General features: G+C 38.5%; 1 long non-coding RNA gene and 1 other non-coding gene across 2 annotated transcripts in view; both read right to left on the bottom strand.

Moving 5' to 3' along the window:
• Gm20740 (predicted gene, 20740) overlaps positions 1-19795 on the bottom strand; it is a 65212-nt gene extending 45417 nt beyond the window's left edge. Inside the window, exon 1 of the long non-coding RNA NR_045279.1 lies at positions 19751-19795. This is a non-coding gene — a long non-coding RNA (predicted gene, 20740). The remainder of the gene's footprint in view (positions 1-19750) is intronic.
• Positions 19796-21400: 1605 nt separating this feature from the next.
• Gm25702 lies at positions 21401-21463 on the bottom strand. Its single transcript, XR_003951668.1, has one exon. It is a non-coding gene; the product is annotated as a U7 small nuclear RNA (small nuclear RNA).
• Between the last annotated feature and the right edge of the window lie 338 nt (positions 21464-21801).

The following is a 21801-nucleotide window of genomic DNA, read 5'->3' on the forward strand; positions in this document are numbered from 1 at the left end:
AATAACACATGAAAACGCAATTTTTGAGCTGAGATGGGACTTCCCACATAACAGCTCTCTGAACTGACAGAAAAGAAATTTTCATGCTGAGTCTCTCCTAACAATGTAAAATCTCTAGGCTTACAGCTTGTTTTTGAAATCTGCTCTTGTTCCAAAAGAAGCCTCTCTCGGTGGTACATGTAAGACATGCAAGTAGTTTAGAGTCAAACACAAGGAAGATTATTCTCTCACGAATATCCTCAGGAAACTTTAAAATTTAATTAAGATCATTGCTATTTCCGGCTTTCTAGCTCCACCATCAGTAAACGGAGAACCACTCACAGGCACCTTGAAAAATCATGAAAATTGAAAATGACCCGATCACCAACTTGTAGGTTCTTTCCCTGTAATGTACATAAGAATGCACATGTGTGTATTCTTACATACATCTGTATACATGTAGATATTCATATGTGTGTATAGATATAACTGAAATAATCAAGTACTTTGTTGTTAATGAAGTTTATTATTAACTTGGATATGGCATAACCCCCAGCTTCAAAGACCCATTATAAAATAAGGAATCCAGAATAATAAACTCTAGCTTTAGATGATTCTAGGGCAGAAGGCTATATTGGGTATGACAAGTGCTCAACAAAATCCTCAATATCTAGCATGAGAGTTGGGATTGGGCAGTGAGGTAATAACTCAGGTGTATTAAAAACGAGAGGAATCTGAGCAGATATAGGGACCAGAAAGAATTCACCATAGTGATAAAAGTGTTAGGACCAGACAGAAATATAGTCAGAAGGAATTAAATGGGGAGAAAATGTCTCACAATACACACTAAGGAGCAAGAGTCTTAGTGAGGAGATTGATGCTGGAGTCCTTGTCTTTGGCATTGTGTTTATACTCTTCAGTCTCCATTTTATTGGTCCATCGATATCTCAAATACCCTGTGATGGTTTGTGTGTGCTCTGCCCAGGGAGTGGCATTATTAAAAGGTGTGGCCCTTTTGGAGTAAGTGGTCTTGTTGGAGTAGTATGTCACTGTGGGTGTGGGCTTTAAGACCCTCATCCTAGCTGCCTGGAAGTTGTATTCTGCTAGCAGCCTTCAAATGAAGATGTAGAATGCTCAGCTACTCCAGCACCATGCCTACCTGGATGTTGCCATGTTCCTGCCTTGATGATAATGGATTGAACCTCTGAACTTGTAAACCAGACCCAATTGAATGTTGTCCTTATAAGGGTTGCCTTGGTCACAGTGTCTGATCACAGCAGTAAAACCTAAGACATGAAATAATAGCGTGCATCACCTCCAGCTCTTCATCCCTGTCTGCATAACACTGCCCTCTTAACACTTGTGCTCTTCACAAGAAGATAAGATGTACCCTACTATAGGAATGTGGTACAAGTTTCAGTAAAGCTGCAACATGATCCTACAAACAGACTCTGCATATCATTATAGACTCCTTAGGCCATTCTTCCCTGCTTGGCAAACTTTATAGAGCTCTTCCCTCCTTTATGATTCTATTCTGCCTAGTTTCCTTTGGTGACCTTCTCTGAATTACACACCACAGTCTCACTACACACCGTCCTACATACCCTGGAAATTCTCGCTGATTATGTTACCACCACTGGCTCATCTGTAGTTGGGTATCACAAAGAATTGTAAGCAGGTGTGGCAGGAATTTGAACAGATCATAACCAGAATTCTCAACACAGGGATATGTACCTGTGTTTACCAGAAGAACTTCATACCTTTTCCCTCAGGTGATGCCACTGTAGAGACTGGTCTTGTTTATATATGCAGTCTCAGACAGAGCTCAACACATAGCAAACCTCCAACAATTTTCCTGAGGAAATGGAGAACCAATTTTCTCTAACAGGGACACGTTCTTCACTCTGCCCACCTCGCCAGGGTGTTACAAATGTCAATTATTTGGAAAGTGCTGGGAAATTGTCTAATACTCTCCTGAGAAATATTGCTTCTCTGGGAAGAATGAGTCTAAATTAGAACACTGGCCTGTTCTCTCCTATCTCTACTTGCTTCAGTCTCATGATGTGTTAACACTTCCCAGAGCCTATGACAGGTTAGATGCTGAAGGCAGAATCCCAAGAGAAATTATAATGAGCATGCAGGTTACTTAGTATTATCAATGATGAAACCTGCAAGCGGTCTTTTCAAATCATCTGTTAATATTAGTTAAAGTATCAAACTATAACCTGAGTAACATTGTTAAAATATGTCTGAATTTTGGGTGATTTGGGATTTACTGACTTGAGCAGCTGGGTTGTTTTCTTTCTCAGTATTTTAACATCTCCTAGATGATGATATCATTTCTGAATCAGCTGTCCACACTGTGAACATCATAAATTGTGCCTGATAGAAAACTGTGCTAAGCTTCCCAGCAGCCCCTCCTCTGTCACTCTAATGTGACATTTGAGTGACAATTTAGAGACAAGTCATCTGCTTATCAACATAGAAGGAAAGAGAATCAGAGAAATCATGGCATGGTTAAGCTTCTGTTGTTTTTTCATGAGATTTGCAGGGTGCCTGAGATGTGAGGACACTCAGGTTGGATGACCTCAGGAGCCATCTCCATCCGGTTTGTATTTGCTTCATGGGAAGAGTCCATGAGTCATTTACTGATGTCTGCCAAGAAGGTAGGACACGGGAACAAAGCATTGATTCAGTTCCAGCCTGTTATTTTAACAAGTAGGTAACAGTGTAGTGGTAGCCTCATGGTCACAGGACAATCGCTGGTACATGTGATTCTGGCACTCACATCTTTCAATTTCTAGATCAGCTCTTCTCCCTATCACACAAATTGTTAGCACTCAAAGAATGATATGCCAGTAGGATCTCTGGTAAATTCCGTTTTTCTCAGTGCTTGGCAGATGTGTGGAAATGGTGTTCAAGACATTGGATTTTATTTGTCTTCCTGCTTATTCCTGAGAAGCCATGTCTTATTATAAAAAAATGTTGCACCTTCTCATGCTTTATGTACATCGTGTCTCTAAATTGTCATATGGTCCCCATTTGACTTTTCTCTGCATCATGGCTGTCCTTGCAATTCTTCTATGGCTGTACTTTTTCTCCAAGCCCCTCCTAATTAAAGGTACCTTTATGAAATTCTGATTGATTAGTCTCTAAACAAGATGTTTCCACCCAAACAGCAGCTGCACTTAGCAAAACTATGTCCTAAGTTCCATGTACAGCAAAGCATCTAAGAAGTGTTTACATAATTACATGCAGACCTTCATGCCTTCATAATGTAGGAACAAAATGGACTTTATAGCACCAACAGGTGCTACCTATTCTACTAGTTAAATAAGCTTCAAGAACTTTTATGGGTTATTCCCTGCTCTGAGTGCAAATTCCTAACTGTAGAAATGTGAGAAGCAAAGATGTACAGAACACAGTTTAGGACAGGCATTTGTGAAGGAGTTGACTTGAATCCAGAAGGCCATAAAGGGGTGATGCAAACTACCTTCTCCATTTCTGTGAATGAACTTTAACGGCCACCAAAGATCTTTTTAAAGGTTCAACTCCAAATGTAAGAATATTGCTTTGACAATACTGTAGAGACTAGAGATATAGAAACTAGTTAATACTTCTTAACAATATTCAAGATAGAAGGATATGGACTGCAAGCTGAGGCAAAAGTCATGGCAAAAGAAGGAACACATTCTGTATTTAGTAAATCTTTTCATTTTGCAGGTGAGAGGAATAATCACAACATCCAAGGAAACACACTCAAAGGATCTAAAGTCACGTGTGTTCAGTCAGTTTGACTATATCATGTATAATGTTTTAGATCACATTGATTATGGAGAACTTGGAAAATCTCTATGCCTATGGGATCTCACTCCAAACACTAAGGACTCCAATAATAATATGAAGCAAGGTTCTTTATTATCTTTTTACTATTTCTTTTCCTCTGCCTTGTCCCAGGTCTATGGCTCAGGATGAGTTTACTATGACTACTAAATAATTTCTTCTTTATTGCATTTACAGTTGGTATAAATGACCTTTTTGTCAGTGAGATCTTAGAGTTGTGTACCCAGAGGGAAGTGGTCCCTGACCACAGCATCAACAACAACATCTGCAGAAAGCATGTGGAGGACCACATTGTCTACAGACAAACAGAACACCTGTTTCCAGACATTGCTTTCAAGTCAGGTATTTTCCAGCCTTCTTTCAACAAACCCCTTTGGAGAAAGCCTTCTTCCTCTGTCATTTCTCCTCTGGCTGGTAGACACCCTCCTTAGCATCGTCGCAAGCAACCCCTTCAGAGCAATGTCACTTTGTCAGTGTGCTAGGGTCCTTAAGGGCTACTGTTCTCTCTGTTACAAAAATATAGTTCTGTTACAGAAAAAGATACAGAAGTAAGGTAACTGTTCATCTCCTTGGGTAATGACTTTATTCCTTCTGCTATGCGAATCTTATGAAACACTATACAGCTATTAAAAGAATTGAAGCAAACAGACAGGAAAACATATCCAGGTATGATTTAAAAAAATGTGTTTCTGAAAATTAATTACAGAAATTAGTTAATTAATTAATTCTGAAAATAATTACATAAATAAGATATTATACTACTTCGTAACTTAAATCAAACCCACACTATATATCAGGGGTTGGCATGCATTTTCTATAAGGGACAAATGTAAAGGCTATAGACTTTGTGAGCCACATTTTCTTACCAACAAAACTAATTTTGTTTGCTTTCAACTTCATATAGTCTTAGAAGTATTATTGGACTATAGTCACTACAGAAATAAGTCATGGACTGGATTTGTCCCATAAGCTGACTGTTGAGTCTTACCAGGTAGGATTGATTCATGTATTTGCACATAAAAGTATAAGGAAAGATAAAATGCATGCTCTGAAGATTCATCATAATACTTACCTCTAATGATCAGAATAGGAAGAGAATATAAATCTAAGGACCTGTTTCTTCAGAAAGCCTTATTTCTTTTGTTGCAGATTTAAGGAAAGTATTTTACAATATATGACCAATGTATAGTTGGAGACAAGACAAAAATATTATGATTTGCTTTCACATTTTTCTGATTTAATAAATTTTCTCTCTCATATATCTATATTTATAGATAGATAGATAGATAGATAGATAGATAGATAGATAGATAATGTACTGGCTAGTTTTGTGTCAACTTGACACAGCTGGAGTTATCACAGAGAAAGGAGCTTCAGTTGAGGAAATGCCTCCATGAGATCCAACTGTAAGGCATTTCCTCAATTAGTGATCAAGGGGGAAAGGCCCCTTGTGGGTGGGACCATCTCTGGGCTGGTAGTCTTGGTTCTATAAGAGAGCAGGCTGAGCAAGCCAGGAGAAGCAAGCCAGTAAAGAACATCCCTCCATGGCCTCTGCATCAGCTCTTGCTCCCTGACCTGCTTGAGTTCCAGTCCTGACTTCCTTTGGTGATGAACAGCAGTATGGAAGTGTAAGCTGAATAAACCCTTTCCTCCCCAAATTGCTTCTTGGTCATGATGTTTGTGCAGGAATAGAAACCCTAACTAAGACAGATAGAAAGATTGATGAAAAATCCTGCTTTGCTTAGACCAAATATGTTATTCTGAAAAAAAAATCACTCATTCTTTACTTTATGCAGCAAATATTCTCTGGGGCTGGAGGTCTAGCTGGCACTATGAGAAATATTGGATTCAGTTGAATATGAACACAAATACCAAGCCCTCCAGAATATTAAAGTCAGGCAGCAGGGAATGTTCATACACAGAAGCACCACACAAATTTAGCAAGTGCTGAAGGAAAAGTTCAGACTATGTGCTGTCAACAATTGTTGCTGAGCCTGACATCTAAAACAGTGGTGTGGTGGTTTGAATATGCTTGGCCCAGGGAGTGGCATTATTAATAGGTGTGTCTTTGATGAAGTAGATGTGTCTTTGTGGGAGGAAGTGTGTCACTGTGGGAGTGGGACCCTTTCGTAGCTGCCTGAAAAACAGTAGTCTTCTCCAGTTTGCCTTTAGAACAAGCTGTAGAACCCTCAGCTCCTCCAGCATCATGCCTGCCTGGATGCTGCCATGCTTCTGTCCATGATTATAACGGACTAAACCTTTGAATCTGTAAGCCATCCTCACTTAAATGCTTTCCTTTATAAGAGTTGACATGTTCATGGTATCTCTTCATAGTGATGGAAACCCTAAGACAAATGGCAAGCCATTAAAGATGTGTGAGCAGGAACATGGTGTAACAAAGGGCTTGTTTATTTGTTAATATTTTTATAAACAATGTGTTAGTTTGTTGTTGTGTTGTTGCTGCTGCTGCTGCTGCTGTTTTCATTGCTATAGTCAATGTCCCATATCTTTTAAGACAAAGTATCTCAGATCACTGTTTTGGGGGGTTCAGTGTAGCACAGCAAGAGGGTCATGACAGAACAAAACAGAACCCATCATGATGAGCCAGGAAGCAAAGTCAGCAACAGAAAGATGATGAATAACCCAAGAATCTTCACTCAGTACTTCCTGGAAAACAGTAGTCTTCTCCGGTTTGCCTTTGGAACAAGATGTGGAACCTCTTTCCATCTAAACCAAATTCCCAAAATAGTACCATGAGTATTCATAGCAGGAGTCTGAGGGCAACATGTCAGATTCAAACCATAACAAGCAGAATGCTTGTGAATATGGAAAACAAAGAGGAGAAACAAAGTGGCAAGACCATCATTCAGAGCTGTATATAGGTGGTAAAGTATTAGCTGCCTTGGAGAGTGTACTGCTGGGTTTGTTTCCAGTTGACACAAGCAAGAGTCATCAGAGAGGAAGGAGCCTCAGTTGAAGAAATGCTTCCATGAGATTCAGCTATAAGGCATAGTGATCAGGTGGGCAGGGCCCAACCCATTATGGGTGGTGTCATCCCTGAGCTTCTGGTCCTGGGTTTTATAAGAAAGCAAGCTGAGCAAGCCAGAGGAAATAAGCCCACAAGCAGCACCCCTCTATGCCCTCTGCATCAGTTCCTGCCTCCAGGATCCTACTTTGTTTGAGCTCCTGAACTGATTTCCTTTGGTGAAGAACAGCAATGTGGAAATGTAAACTGAATAAACCCTATCTTCCCCAACTTGCTTTTTTGGTTCACGGTGTTTTGTTGCAGCAACACAAACCCTAACTAAGACAGGAAGGCAGCAATAGTCTCTCAACACTCTTTGCCAAAGCTAAGGCCAATTGATACAGCTGAGCTGGGGACCTGAACTGGAGGGAATGCCACAGAATCTTAAGAAGTCCTGGCAGAGGAAGCAGCTGCCTGATGGAGGCCCAGGTGTGCAAATGGCAGCACAGGCTTGTCACAGCAACCATCAAAGCCAGGTGCCAACTGTTGAAGAAAAATTTCTTTTGAGAAGCACTTGCAGAGGCATGAAGAGCAGAACAGGATGCCTGTGGCACAATAGGTGATGTGACAACAGACCACTAGGGCCTCAGTAAGAGAAGATGCACCTAATCCTCCAGAGACTTGAAGCCCAAGGGAGACCTGGAGGGACGGGCATCCTCTTTGAGATGGTGGGGAGGGAAAGGAATGAGATGAGGAACTGTCGGAGGGCAGATGGGGGATGATAATGATCAGACTGTAAGAGGAAAAAAATTAAAGATAATTTAAAAAATAAAATAATAATAATTGTCTCCCTCACCTCACACTATATTCTCTTTAATAAATCTTTGTGTCTGCTCTGGTATGATAACTACTTTTATCCCTTCTCCCTCGACTTGTCACAGCTGTTCCCTGCACAACACAGCTGTCAAATTAGGTCCAATAAGCAGCAGTCCTCTATGGCTTCTGCTTCAAGCTCCTGCCTTGAGTCTCTTCCTTGGCTTCCCTTGCTGATGGACTGTAACCTCTAAGATGAAGTAAACCTTTTCCTCCCATTGCTTTAAAAATTATATATATATGTAATATATATATATTAATATATATATAGTAAAAAAGAACAAGGACATCGTGAGTTTTGCAGGCAAATGGATGGAACTAGAGAATATCATCCTGAGTGAGGTAACTCAGACCCAAAAGGACATGTATAGCATGTACTCACTAATAAGTGGATATTAGCCAAAAAAAAAAAAAGTACAGAATACCCAGGATACAATCCACAGAACTCAATTAGGTTGCCAAGCCAAAGGGCCCAAGTAAGGATGCCTCAATTTTACTTGGGAGGGAATCAAAAACAATCATGGTGGTGGGGAGGGAGAAAGAGAGCTGGGTGGGAGAATGGACAGGGAAGAGGAAAGGGGAACATGATCAGGTACTGGGGGGTGTGGGGAATGGGGGTAAACAGGAGTAAAGCCCTGAGGGCCAGCAGAAAGAATGAAAACAGGCAACCTTGGGAGGTAGAAAGTGGGGGGACCCTCTAGAATGTACCAGAGACCAGTGAGGTCAAGACTCAAAGGGAGGGACCTTAGATGAAATGCCCAACAGTGGGGAAAGGAAAATTGTAGAGTCCACCTCCAGTAGAAAGCATCAAGTGGAGGGATGGGGTTGCCATCCCACAGTCAAAAACTCTGACCCAGAATTGTTCCTGTTTAAAAGAACTTCAGAGACAAAAATGGAGAAGAAAGTGAGAGAAAGGAAGTTCAGGCACTGAGGCCTGACACCATTACTGATGCTATGGTGTGCTTACAGACAGGAGTCTGGCATGGCTTCCCTCTGAGATGCCCAACAAGCAGGTGAAAGAGGGAGGATAGGGTAGGGGATTTCTAGGGGGAAACCGGGAAAGGGGATAACATTTGAAATGTAAATAAATAAAATATCAAATAAAAAGAGTCAGATGCAGATACTTACACCTAACCAATGGACAGAAGCTGGGGGACCCCTGTGTTGGATTACAAGCTGAAGAAGAGGGCAACCACATAGAAAGGCCAGAAGTCTCAATTAACCAGGACCCCTGAGATTTCTCAGACACTGAGCCACCAACAAGGCAGCATACACTAGCTGATATGAGTCCCCTGACACATATACAGCAGAGGACTGCCTGGTCTGGCTTCAGTGAGGGAAGAAACATCTAGTTTTTGGGAGACTTGAGACCCAAGGAGTAGAGAAGTCTGATGGGGTGGAGGTTGGGTGAGGGAACACCCTCTTGAAGATGGAAGGGGTTGGGATGAGGAACAGTCAGAACATGGACCTGGAGGGGGATAATGGAAGCAGGGGGGAAGGAGGATGGGATAGGGGGCTCCTGGGAGGGGGGAAAACTGGGAAAGGGGATAACATTTGAAATGTAAATAAAGAGAATATCCAAGAAAAAAGATTAAAGAATAATAATAATTTAAAAGTGGGGAGGGACATATGGGAGGAGTTTAGGAGAAGGAGAAGGGTTATGATAAAAAAATCCCTAAGACTTTATTAAAAACATATTATTTTAAAATTATGACATAAAAGAGACATTATTGTGGAAATTATGAATATTTTGCATTAGTTGATTTTTATGGCTATGACAAAACATCTTAAAGTAATGATGTAAACCTTTTAAAGGGATGAATTATATATTTTGGCTCATGATCAAAAAGGATTTAGTCCATACTCTTGATTGTATAGATTTGGAGTCCACAGTGAGACAAAGCATCATGGCAGAGTTTTGTGGCAAAGACCACCTACTGTGTGCTGGAAAGGGGAGAGAGAGAGAGAGAGAGAGCAGAACTAGGATACTCTTCAAAGCTTCAAAGGCAACTCTAAATTGACCTGGCTCCTCAAAGTAGTCTCCCCTTCATAGTTTCCACCACCTCAAAAATTACAGAAACTGGGATAATGTAGTAAACACAGGAGCCTATAGGAGACCTCTCATATCAGCATTAATGGCTTTATATGATTTAAGATGCTTCTCCAAGTTCAGATAAATCCAGTACTTTAACCTGAGGCAAATCAGAATACTATGATAGAAATAACAGTGAGAGAAGTTGTTATTTACTGCATAGCAACCAGGAAATAGATCTGAACTTTGTCAGATGAAGGGGCTAAGGACAAGATATATCCACCATTGTCATTTTCTCAGTGACCTACAAATTCCAACTACTCCCTGCTTCTGAAAACTTTCTATCTTTCAATAATGCCATCAAATTGTGAATCCTTGAAATAATTAACCAATTGACTCTCCAGTCACCCCTCAATGAGTGGGCCCACCACTGGCAGTCCAACCCTTCAACACATGATATATTTCAAGTGAGAAAACCACCTAAAAGCTTGGGTTTGTGCATAGAGAAGCTTGTGAGGAAGAAAGTAATAAATTCTTGCCTCTTCCAACAAAGTGGCTTCAAGTGTGGCCTATGACTTAAGTTACTGCAGGTGAAGTTAGAACATCCCTGATGAAATCAAGGGCAGTACTTGATGAAAATAGTATTTCAAAGACTTAAGGTTACTGAGAGCAAAGAATAGAGCTTTAAAAACAACAACAACAAATGAATGCAAAGACCCTATCAACCAAAGTATTAAGCAGAAAACAAAATGCACATGTATAAAAACTCATAAGAATTATATGCCCCAGTACAGGGGAACGCCAGGGCCAAAAAGGGGGAGTGGGTGGGTAGGGGATTGGGGGGGTGGGTATGGGGGACCTTTGGGATAGCATTGAAAATGTAAATGAGGAAAATACCTAATTAAAAAAAAACTGAAAAGAAAAAGAATTATATGCCAGCAGTCCTTTTAGATTTCCCCACTTCATGATCCTCTATGCCATCATCACCACAGTGCCGATGTTGTTCATACAGAACTAACAACAATAACTGACAGCTTCCAGCCCTATCCAAAGAAAGGGCTTCTGAGCCAAAGGTTAACTATCCAGTGCCTTCAATGTACATCTTTTCAGTTTTAAATTACATTTTGGGTTTGTTTTTGGTTTTTTACCACCAAGAGTTATTAAGACATACTAACTGTATTAAGGTATCCCCAGGATTGTTTGTCTTACTATTTAACCAAGAAATACATTAACCAACAGACTTCAGGAATCATATATTAGCTTGACATTGGGTATTTTTTATTTTAAATTGATAAATGCCTATCTCAGTGTTTTCATTAGTTATCATGGGCACGTGTTACAAATAAGCTCAGTTTCCAAACGTGGAAACACAAGAACTAGAATCTCTGACCAAAAAAAAAAAAAAAAAAAAAAAGGCATCATTACATACCTCCTCTTGAGAAGACGAGTGGTTGGGCCACAGATCTAGATGATGATCTGCTATTAGGGAATTTTGCCAGGTCTGTGATTGCTCAAACGCCATAGAACAGTGAAAACTGAACCACAGCACCATTGAGCCTTAACTAGAGGATCAGTGGTTTAACTCGGGGAAGCCTGGAATAAATACATAAGTTCAAAGGCAAGAATAACTAAGTTTCCTTCAAGAAATATAGGTGAACTGTGTTCATCATACTCGACTTTATCTGAATCATTTCAGGGTAGTTTCTTCAAATGCAAGAGTTGTTAATTATGCTGAATATTTTATTGAGTGAACAATGAAGATCCACTTTCTTCAAATGATTAAGAGATCATCCGCCAATTTCATACTCAGGCTGCCTACATGTATATTATATATATATATATGAGTATATAAATAATATGTGATATGTAAAATTGGTAATAAGAACTAGATAAAAATGACCCTCATGTTTTAATAGCATGAATACATAGAAGATAGATGATAGATGATAGATAGATAGATAGATAGATAGATGATAGACTACAGAGATAGAGTGAACAATAAAAATGTTCAAGTGTTCTTCACACACATTAAGAGATCATTTGTTAATTTCATATCCAAACTGACAAAGAAGACCAAGATCTCATAAATGCCACTGATTGCCTGGCTAGCTATGGCTCAGACTAGCAGATTCCATTAAATATTTTAATGAAATATTTATGTAAATTTTGACATAATATAATGTAGCCAAACTCCTCTTTCCCCTCCATGACATTAACCAATCTATCTTAGGGTGATTATGATATTCAATCTGCTAGCTAATTAGGGACTAATTAGTCAACTTGTATATTTATGAATGTTTCCAGTTTCTTAATTGCAGGCCTGTGGAGTCCTGGGAAATATTTGTGACTGTCAATGGGTTGAAAAATACCAGAACTTTGGGTTACAAAGAAATGATATTAAAGATTGGATAATAATAATCCTTCATGTCTCAATAGCATGCCAAAGCATACACATAACTTTTCTATCCACATTAGTTTATTTTTACACTATCTAATGGAGAAGGTATACAGTGGAACTTTTCTGAATCTGCCATTGCTGCTTTTCATATGTTTATAACAAATGTTAACTCAAAGAATCAACATAATACATATTAAGTTCTCAATAAATGTTGGAAATGTGAATAGAAAAAAAAGGGAGATGAGGAAGGAAGGAAGGAAGGAAGGAAGGAAGGAAGGAAGGAAGGAAGGAAGGAAGGAAGGAAGGAATCACTGTCAATTGACTGGATTTAACAATCACCTAAGTCAAATAGATGGATCTGGAGGATATCATCCTGAGTGAGGTAACCCAATCACAAAAGAACACACATGATATGCATTCATTGATAAGTGGATATTAGCCCAGAAACTTAGAATACCCAAGATATAATTTGAAAAACTCATGAAACTCAAGAAGGAAGACCAAAGTGTGAATACTTCATTCTTTCTTAGAATGGGGAATGAAATATCCATGGAAGGAGTTATAAAAGACAAAGTTTGGAGCTGAGACAGAAGGAAGGACCATCCAGAGAAACAAAGAAAAGTATCCTGAAGCTATTTAGAATTTCTGTTGCTGTGATAAAAGAACATGACCAAAATAAACTTGAAGAAAGTGTTCATTTTGCTGACACTTCCACACAGAAAGGAGTCAGGGAGGGAGCCTGAAGGCAGAGACTAAAACAGAGCCATGGAGGACTGTTACACACTAGCTTTGCCTCTTGTGGCTTATTCAGCCTGCTTTCTTATAGCCCTCAGGATCTCCTGCCTAGGGCTGGGTCCACCCACAGAGATCTGGGTCCTCCCACATCAATGACACACACACACACACACACACACACACACACACACACGATAAGTAACTAGGTAGGTAGATAGGTAAGAAATAAATGATGAATGGATAGACAGATGATAGATAGATAGATAGATAGATAGATAGATAATGGATCGGTAGATAAATGATAGATGGGTGGATAGATAGGTAGATAGATAGAAGATAGATAGATATAAATATTTTAAAAATAAGAAATAAACATTTTACTGAAAAAATGTAATAAAAAAGTGACTTACTCAAGATCACACATCTTGTAATTATCTGCCTAAGAAGTTACTATGTGCTGTTTAAATTTTCCTGACTTTTGCAAAGAGAATTGATAATGTATATGATGAAACAAAACAAAAAAGAATAAATAAAAATAATATATGTGCATGTATGTATACAATCCTAACATTTATGTGCAAGAAATACCTATTTTTCTCTCACTAACAATGTCTACGGAGTGAAACACTTAAGTCACTCTGTGTATCCCTAGTATATTATAAACCTCAAATGAAATTAGCTTTGAGAACACACTGGGCCCATGATAAGTTACTCTTGTCTTGAATAGGATGTCATCTTTCAGAGTGGAGCTTGCCTTGCATTATTCTACTCCGTAAAAGAACAGCCTTGACCTGAGTTATTCCATTCTAAATGCAAGTGCCAGGACAGAATAACTCTACATCTTGTGTATACAAGTAAATAATCACCATCTGGCAGCACACCAGGAGATACAGCTGATAAATCATTCATTCCAGGAAATAATTACCTCTGTGATAAATCTAATCATATCAGAAACAACAGATACGTGAGCTTATCAATCATATCATAGGAGCCCCCAACCTGTATTCATAAAAGGGGGTGAATCCCAACACTGAAAGATAGCACTGACCTATCACCCAGTCATTCCTTACAAGCCTCAAAAAAAAAAAAATCTGCAGCAAAAGACCCTCTATTTCCATCCCTCGGCTTTCACTCAGAGATTCTGATGCACAGCAGACTCAAAACTATCCTCTCCCTGAACATTCATTTAATAACTCTGCTCTATGAACACCCCAGCACCTGTAAACTTTTCCTATAATCAGGGTTAATTCTTTGCCAATATCCAGGTCCACTTTGAACTCTGGAATCTTATTAACAATTTCTTTAACATTCTGGAACACCATACATGCATACATACATACATACATACATACACTTCTACACACACATACTGTATGTGAGACAAATTGTGTGATATTTGTATTAATATTGCTGATCAATATTAGAGTAAAAAAAATTGTAGTCTCCAGCGACCATATGTACCAAGTGAATTGATGGTACTTGTAAATTAAAGCATTGAAGTAACTTGTAAGTTTACTGTTAGTCGATAAATCCCAACATCATAGAAAGACAAAAAAACATGGCTATCTGTGCTTCTGACACAACATACTTTCAAATCACCATCCTTATTATTGCTACTACTTCATGCTTTTTATGTAAGTGCATGTGTGTGTCAACATGCAAATGTGTCAACAGGTTCATGCTTTTATATAAGTGTGTGTGTCAACATATGGATGTGTCAGGTTCACAAAGCTCTTGGGGGAATTTATTAGGCAAATGGCAACAACTTTGTGCTTTTCTGCACTTTTTGAAGTTTTCATGATATATACATACTTTATAATAAAATTAAACAGGCATTTGCTTGTCTAATGAGCAGGGAGAAGAGAGAGGATACAAAGGGCAGGAGATGGAGCTCTGTGATGGAGCTGTTAACAAGCACACACGAGGCCCCACAGGCTCAGTACCTAGTGACTCAAATGACAGGAAAATGAAAAGGGAAGTTATGACAGTATTACATGCATTTGAACCATGAATCCAAATAAGTTCTTTATCCCTTAAGCTGCATTTTTCAGTAATCAACCACCACAGAATGAAAAGAACCCAAAATTAATATAATTTACAAACATACCCTCTACTATTGAAAATTGAAGACAATAGTTTGAATTATATAAATATTTAAAAATAAAAACATGGTTTTAATTCGTAAGGCATGCTAGCTTCTGTAAATATCCCTACATTTTGGTCACTTTGTCCACTGAAGTTCTCTTTTTCATAGTTAGTTCACAGTCTGACAATCATGCCATAATCCCTTGTTACCCAGAATTCTGGGTTATCCATCTCCTGCCTCACTCATCTTTAAAATATGCTCTCCGAGTTTGTTGCGTATGGAAAGGTATTGCTTGGTTGTCAACGGATAGTAATGTTTCAATTTCATTGATCATAAGTGATTATAGGATCCTTATCTGCAGACCAAGGTCTGCAATCCTCTGTATACAGGATTGGTGAGTATTTGCACTGTCTTTGCATGGTCATTAAAAAAATAAACAAACCAAATATCTGTTAAATAATACTTTAAAGGAGTGCCCAACTAGAAGCAATTTTCCCCCAAGTATACACTTCACCATACCAAAGAGACTTCTGGTTGTCACCATTGGGAAGTTACTTTGACATCCAATGGATAAAGATGATGGCTAGTGTTTTTTCCACTACATTTGAGATACCTACTCTCCCCCTTGCAAAATAGAAGTACGTAAACAAAACTGTCAAAGCTTCTGAGGCTAAGATGCCTTGTGCTCTCTCCCATTCCATGGGCTTCTGAAACACAGGAAGGGAGCAGTCCCTTCCTAAGCAAGAAGTTCTACCAAAGAGCCAGAAATTCATGGTTCTCACTTAAGTTATCATGGCTTTGACCAACTCACTTTCTGATCCTCAGGAGCTTCCTCAATGTTAGAGAAATAGCAAGGTCTGTCCCATTTTCCCCATAACTCTAATAAGATTAGGTATAGATAGCTAAAGTCTATTTGAGAATTCAAGAAGCCATTAATGTGATTCCAGAGTTCCCTGAGTTCACTGACAAAGAAAAATGATATGAAAGGAAATCAGACTTAGCTACATGTGTGATTACTACAGCCATGTTCCCCAGATCGTCCAGAGCAAGATCATGATGCATAATAGTCCTCTGTGTTACTAGCATGGACTGGAAATTACATTAATTTTGATTTAGAAGATACAATCCAAATGGACTTTCATGACAGATACAACCTAGCTGGTTTTTGTCAGAATCTGATAGCATTTTTAGCTCAAGTCAGGCTCAATCATACATTCAAAAGAAATATGTCTATTCTTTCAAATGAGGGAACTGTTTTAACTTGGTTTTTAATAGTTATTGGTTAAATAACTAAATTAATATAAAACTAAAACCATACATATATAACCAGGAATTAAATTTAGATGTAAAATTTCAGATAGGAACTCAAGTCTTTTTATTGCCTTTGAGTATTCTTGATAACCGGCTTATAATATGCTGAATTAACTAATTATAATTACTGAAAATTAACCTGAAATAAATTGGGTCAATCATCACTTCTAAGTTTAGAAGTGCATATAGAAGATGGTTTTATGAGAATCACAAAAGTAACCAACTTCCCTGAATTAAAAATAGATATTTTAATACTTAGAGACATTAAAATTAACAAGGTAAAAAACCCACAAGATTTATAATAATCATATATATATTATATTGTTCACATATAGTAAAAATTACTCCAGCTCATGAAAAGATAAGTATTGTTTGTGATCATCTAGAAGGTTCTATGAAACAAATGGTTCCTGTGAGACTTCTAAGATTTGTATGTCCAGGATAGGTAGAGGACTGGGCTGAACATAACCTAAAATCTACTGTGTGTCATTAGCAAGGACATTAAATATCTCTGCATGATTGTAAGTCTGGCATTCACAAACAGATCTTGAAAACTACATTTTTGTTTTACTCTATTTCAATAAAATATTCCAAATGAGAAAAGGCAAGTGATGGTTAGTACTGTCAGTTTGAGAAAATCTTAAATCACCTAGGAGACAAGGTCCTGGTATGGTTGGTAAGGAATGAAAATGAGAAAGTAAGCTAAAACTAATTCTCTCCCCTCTCTGGCTCCTCCTCTTTCTTCTCTTCTCTTTCTCTTCTTTTCTCTCCTCCCCCACTCCCCTCCTCTTCTCTTCTCTTCTCTTCTCTTCTCTTCTCTTCTCTTCTCTTCTCTTCTCTTCTCTTCTCTTCTCTTCCCTTCTCTTCTCTCTGTCTCTCCATCTGTCTCTCTCACTGTGTGTGAATCTCATTCTCTCCTCCCATTTCCTTTTCCTCTCCTTCCCCCTTTCCTATATTGCCCTGTCTGTCCTTCTTCTTCCCTACTCCTTCCTGACTATACATGTGATGTGAACAGCTTCCTCATTCTTGGACTGTCATGATTTCCCTGTAATGTTGGACTATACCCTCAAAGCATGAACTAAGTCTGTCCTATCTTAAATTTATTCAATTATTTTGTCATAGCAACAAGAAAGATAACTCGCACAAGGCTAAAAGAAAACCATGGAATCTTTAAAGTTTTCGCAGCAGATAAAGCATATTTTCTTACATTTGTATCAGAATTGTAATATTTTACACAACTAAAACAAACCACATACACTTGAATCCTACATCTTTTCTAACTCTGACCTGATGAGACTTCCTAAATCCAAGCCAATGTCTTATAAGGCTAGGGCTGAAGTTTAAATTTATTCATTTATGGTGTTTGTAAGCATTTTGAAAAATGAAAAAAAGAAGAAAATGCATAGGAATATTCTGAAGTAGTTAAAGTAATAAAATTACTGACTGTGTCCCTTTGTTCTTTATTATGCTTCCAAATTTCCCATATTGATCTATATCATGCTAATTCATACATTTTTAAGCTTTCTAATATTCACCCCATAGATACACTACCATTATTTCATTCATTTTCCTGACAATGAGTAGCATAATTGTTTTCAGGTTTTGTTGGTCTATTTTTGGTTCTTGTTCTATATATAAATGTGCCATATTTTTGTACATGTGCAACAAGTGTGGCTGAAATAGTCTTAGAACTATAATTAATCAATCAATCATCAATGTGAATATCCTTAATCATACATGATATTGAATAATTTATGTCTAAAATTGATGACTGGAGAAACTGAGAAAATTTCTGCCTGGAAGTATGCATGTTTTTGTTGCTTCACATTTTTCCAGCATTAATATTATTAGATGTTTTCATTTTGTTATGGAATGGTTCAACATCTCATGTTTTCCAACTGTGATTAGATAACATTTCATTTACATATTGACCAATATAGTTCCCTCTTCTGTGAATCCCAAGACCATCTCCTCCATTTTGTCAGTATGTTTTTAATTTTCTTTAATGGTTCTTTATATTGAATACAAATCTGCTATTTGCATGGTAAATAATGTCATCAAGTTCATTGCTTACCTTTTCCCTAAAGACCTTTCTCAACTTTGTGTAAGTTTTAGAGTAACATTCTAACAGGGAAACCAAATGAAGAACTCAGGAACAATTGCTGAAGAAAAAGGAAGAGAATTGACCTAAGACTTCTGAGCTGCTGCCTCTGGATGGCACTTTACAAATTCTGGATAAAGTTGCTCAGGTACAGTACAGAGCCTGAGAGGAGAATTCAAATGCTTTCTGATCAGAGACTGCTACAAAATCAAGAAAACCAGCACCAGGATGAGCTGAGTGGAGGGTTAACCTCTGGTTCCCCTGATATGGAGTTTGGTGTTTTGTCTGACATATCAACATTGCCAAGAAGCAAGAGTTACGTATCCACTGAAGGCTGCTACAAACATACTACAAGAAAAAAAATCCCACCAGAAATTCCCAAGTTGGGGTAATATCAGCAAAGAATGGTGCTATGTAACTGTGAATTCTTAGCCATCAAATTGTAGGATATAGAATGAGCATCTGAATACCCAAGAAAGGGGAGAATGGCAAATGCATCCATTATACAGGAATCAAGTAATGAGGTTATTGCTAGCCAGACAGATAGCATCATATTTATTTTCAATGGAAGCCAATACTCACATAGTAACAGAGGTGAGCACCACCCTTAATAAGCAAAGAAACCCAATATTCAAACTGTCTTTCCTGATTCCAGAACCTGTGTTCTGTAGGATTAATTCCTCTATGAATGTCCTCATTTAATACCCTCACCAGTGGATAATAGAGGATACCCCAGAAGCTTCCCCTCTGCTCAGTGGGGCTCTGCTTGCCTTCTGTCATTAGCAGAAAACATGGAGAGAAGGCAGATGGGAAAGTTTCTTCATTCTCCTCTGTCGAGCATCTCATTAGCACTATAGAACACCTATGAAAATGGAAAGTATACCCCTTCCCTGCAAAGAGCCTGGGACTCCCCCCACCCCCAGAGGAGTCCAGCATCGCTTTAAATAATTACTTGTGACAAAAGTGCCCAGCTTCACATCTTTACATTGAGAAAACCCTCAACTGCATATGTGACTCTTTTGTTAATATCAAGAGATGTGGCTAGAAAGAAATGGTGCCACACACCTGCCTTTATAAGCTGAAGGTCAGCATCAGCAAGGATTTAACCCTGTGACCTTGCCACAAATAGAAATTGTCATAGAATTTTGACTATGAATTGGTACAGGGAAGATGTACAGAGTTCAGTGAAAAACTGTTTTGTCTTTGAGCTTAATCTTACAAAGAGTCATAGATGCTGCCCATCCATCCCACCAATAATTCCACTACCTGCTCCACCAGACTTCCAGTTAGGCACTCTCACATATGTTATCCAGTTTAATGCAGCAAGAGATCTAAGAGTCCTCTAAGTACTGTCAGTTTCTTTCTCCCAGGACAATTTTCTCACCAGCCAGCCTTCCATTTGTAAAAGCAATAGACAAAAGACTCACCAGATGGCTTGGGGATCTGAGAGAGAGGAAGTGTTTTCACACAATATGTTCTGATGGGTTACTGTAGACAGAAGCACTAAAGCAAGGTGACTGAGCTGCAAGTGATTGTAGAGTTTCAAGGTGTTCCATTTGCTTGTGGCAAACAATGACTCCCAAACCACAGCCATGACCCTGAGAGTCAGAATCACTCCTCTCTCACTAAATGACACTCTGTTCTGTAGAGCACAAAGGTATGCACCGAGGCTGTGTGCTGATTATAAACTGTGCTGTTCTGCTGTGAGCAGAAATGTGAGCCTGGTATTGAGAGCACCAATTGAACACTGCAACATTGTGATTGTAAAATTAAAACAGAACAGCAGAAGGGATAGGAAATCTCAAACCAGGTGCTATGACATTCATTTTTATATCCATTTTTAAAATTTTAATGTCATTTATGGTCCCCTGGATAAATGGATTACCTAAGATTAACAACAATTGAACAACAATTAACTATGCTTCTCAAAAACCCACAGCCTCACTGAAATGTAGCAGTGATCGAAAGCCTAGACTTGAGAAGTGAGTCTACAGTTGCTACCCTGAAGACAATAATACTATGAGTTGCTGCATATATAGAAGAGTTGTAATAGCCCAAACTGGTCAGGAAGACAAGAGAAATTTAAAACATCAGCTTTTATTGACCATTCTAGTCTTATTTCTAATGTTCATAAGAACAACTCTGACTAAGAAATTACCAGCCCTGATGCCCCCTGCCATTTACATAAGGACCACAGATATTAGGTAACTCTTTTGCTCCAGTCTATCTGTACCCTGCTAATTTCTCAACTACTCGTCTTCTGGCATCACACATGAGATGTCATTTCATTTGTTCAATTATTCCTTTTTCTACCTCACACTGAGAATATGGGCTCCCTGACACATCATAACTTGACCTCTCTATTTTTTAGTTTCTTCATCTAGAAAAGGTATAAATAATATTGTTAATTATTTGCTTATTATATGATTGTGAGGGAATTGTAGGTGTAGCTGTCACCTACAGCTTGTGCTTACCTGATGTACCTAAGACCCAATTATTTGAGTCTTAATACTACATAAAGCACGTACCAGAATGTGTAGGCAAGAAGATCAGAAATTCAGGGCCATACTTGCCTACACATTAGCGGCCAAGATGAGATGTATGACACTCTGTCTTACCAAGGAACACCTCAGCTCAAAAGACTGACTCAAAGTCTATTGTGGGTACAAGCTGACAGTCTCTTGTTCTGCTCACAACAGCTCACCAGGGATCTCTGTAGATAGCTCTGTAGTCTGCTCAAGATAGCTTTCTATTGAAGACAACTCTCTCCTGCTAGGAAAAAAAAATCTAAAAGCTCTTTGGATTTTTAGGTAACTCTTTTGCTCCAGTCTATCTGTACCCTGCTAATTTCTCAACTACTCATCTTCTGGCATCACACATGAGATGTCATTTCATTTGTTCAATTATTCCTTTTTCTACCTCACACTGAGAATATGGGCTCCCTGACATATCATAACTTGATCTCTCTATTTTTTAGTTTCTTCATCTACAAAAGGTATAAATAATCTTGTAAAAAATTCTAAAAGCTCATGGGTTTTGTGACCAAAGACAGAAAAGCTGCTAGGAAAAAAAAAATCTTAGATTTTCCAACTAGAGTCAGAAATCCTGCTAGAAACATTCTAAAAGAGCTGTGTTCACTCTCCAAGCAGCTCTCTCTGGGTAGCTCTCTCTTGCAGACCAAAGCCCAGTCTTTTATTTACATATCAATTCAATCATTTATCCAGGTTACTGTTTTATTATCCCATAAATCAGCATTATATGATCTTAGCCCCTTAATTCTTAGAAGACAGCAAGTACTTTTTAAAAATTGGCAACAAATTCAGAGATCTGCCTCCCTTTGTAAGCACAGAAAATAAGCTAGCTGGGCAGGATCTAACACTGATATTTCTATTCCCACCAGGCCTGGGACTAAACTCACTGTGTCCCAGGCTGACCTTGAACTCAGAAATCTGCCTGCCTTTGTAAGCACAAACAATAA

This window comes from Mus musculus, chromosome 15, assembly GCF_000001635.26.
Source record: "Mus musculus strain C57BL/6J chromosome 15, GRCm38.p6 C57BL/6J".
NCBI classification, from domain to species: domain Eukaryota; kingdom Metazoa; phylum Chordata; class Mammalia; order Rodentia; family Muridae; genus Mus; species Mus musculus.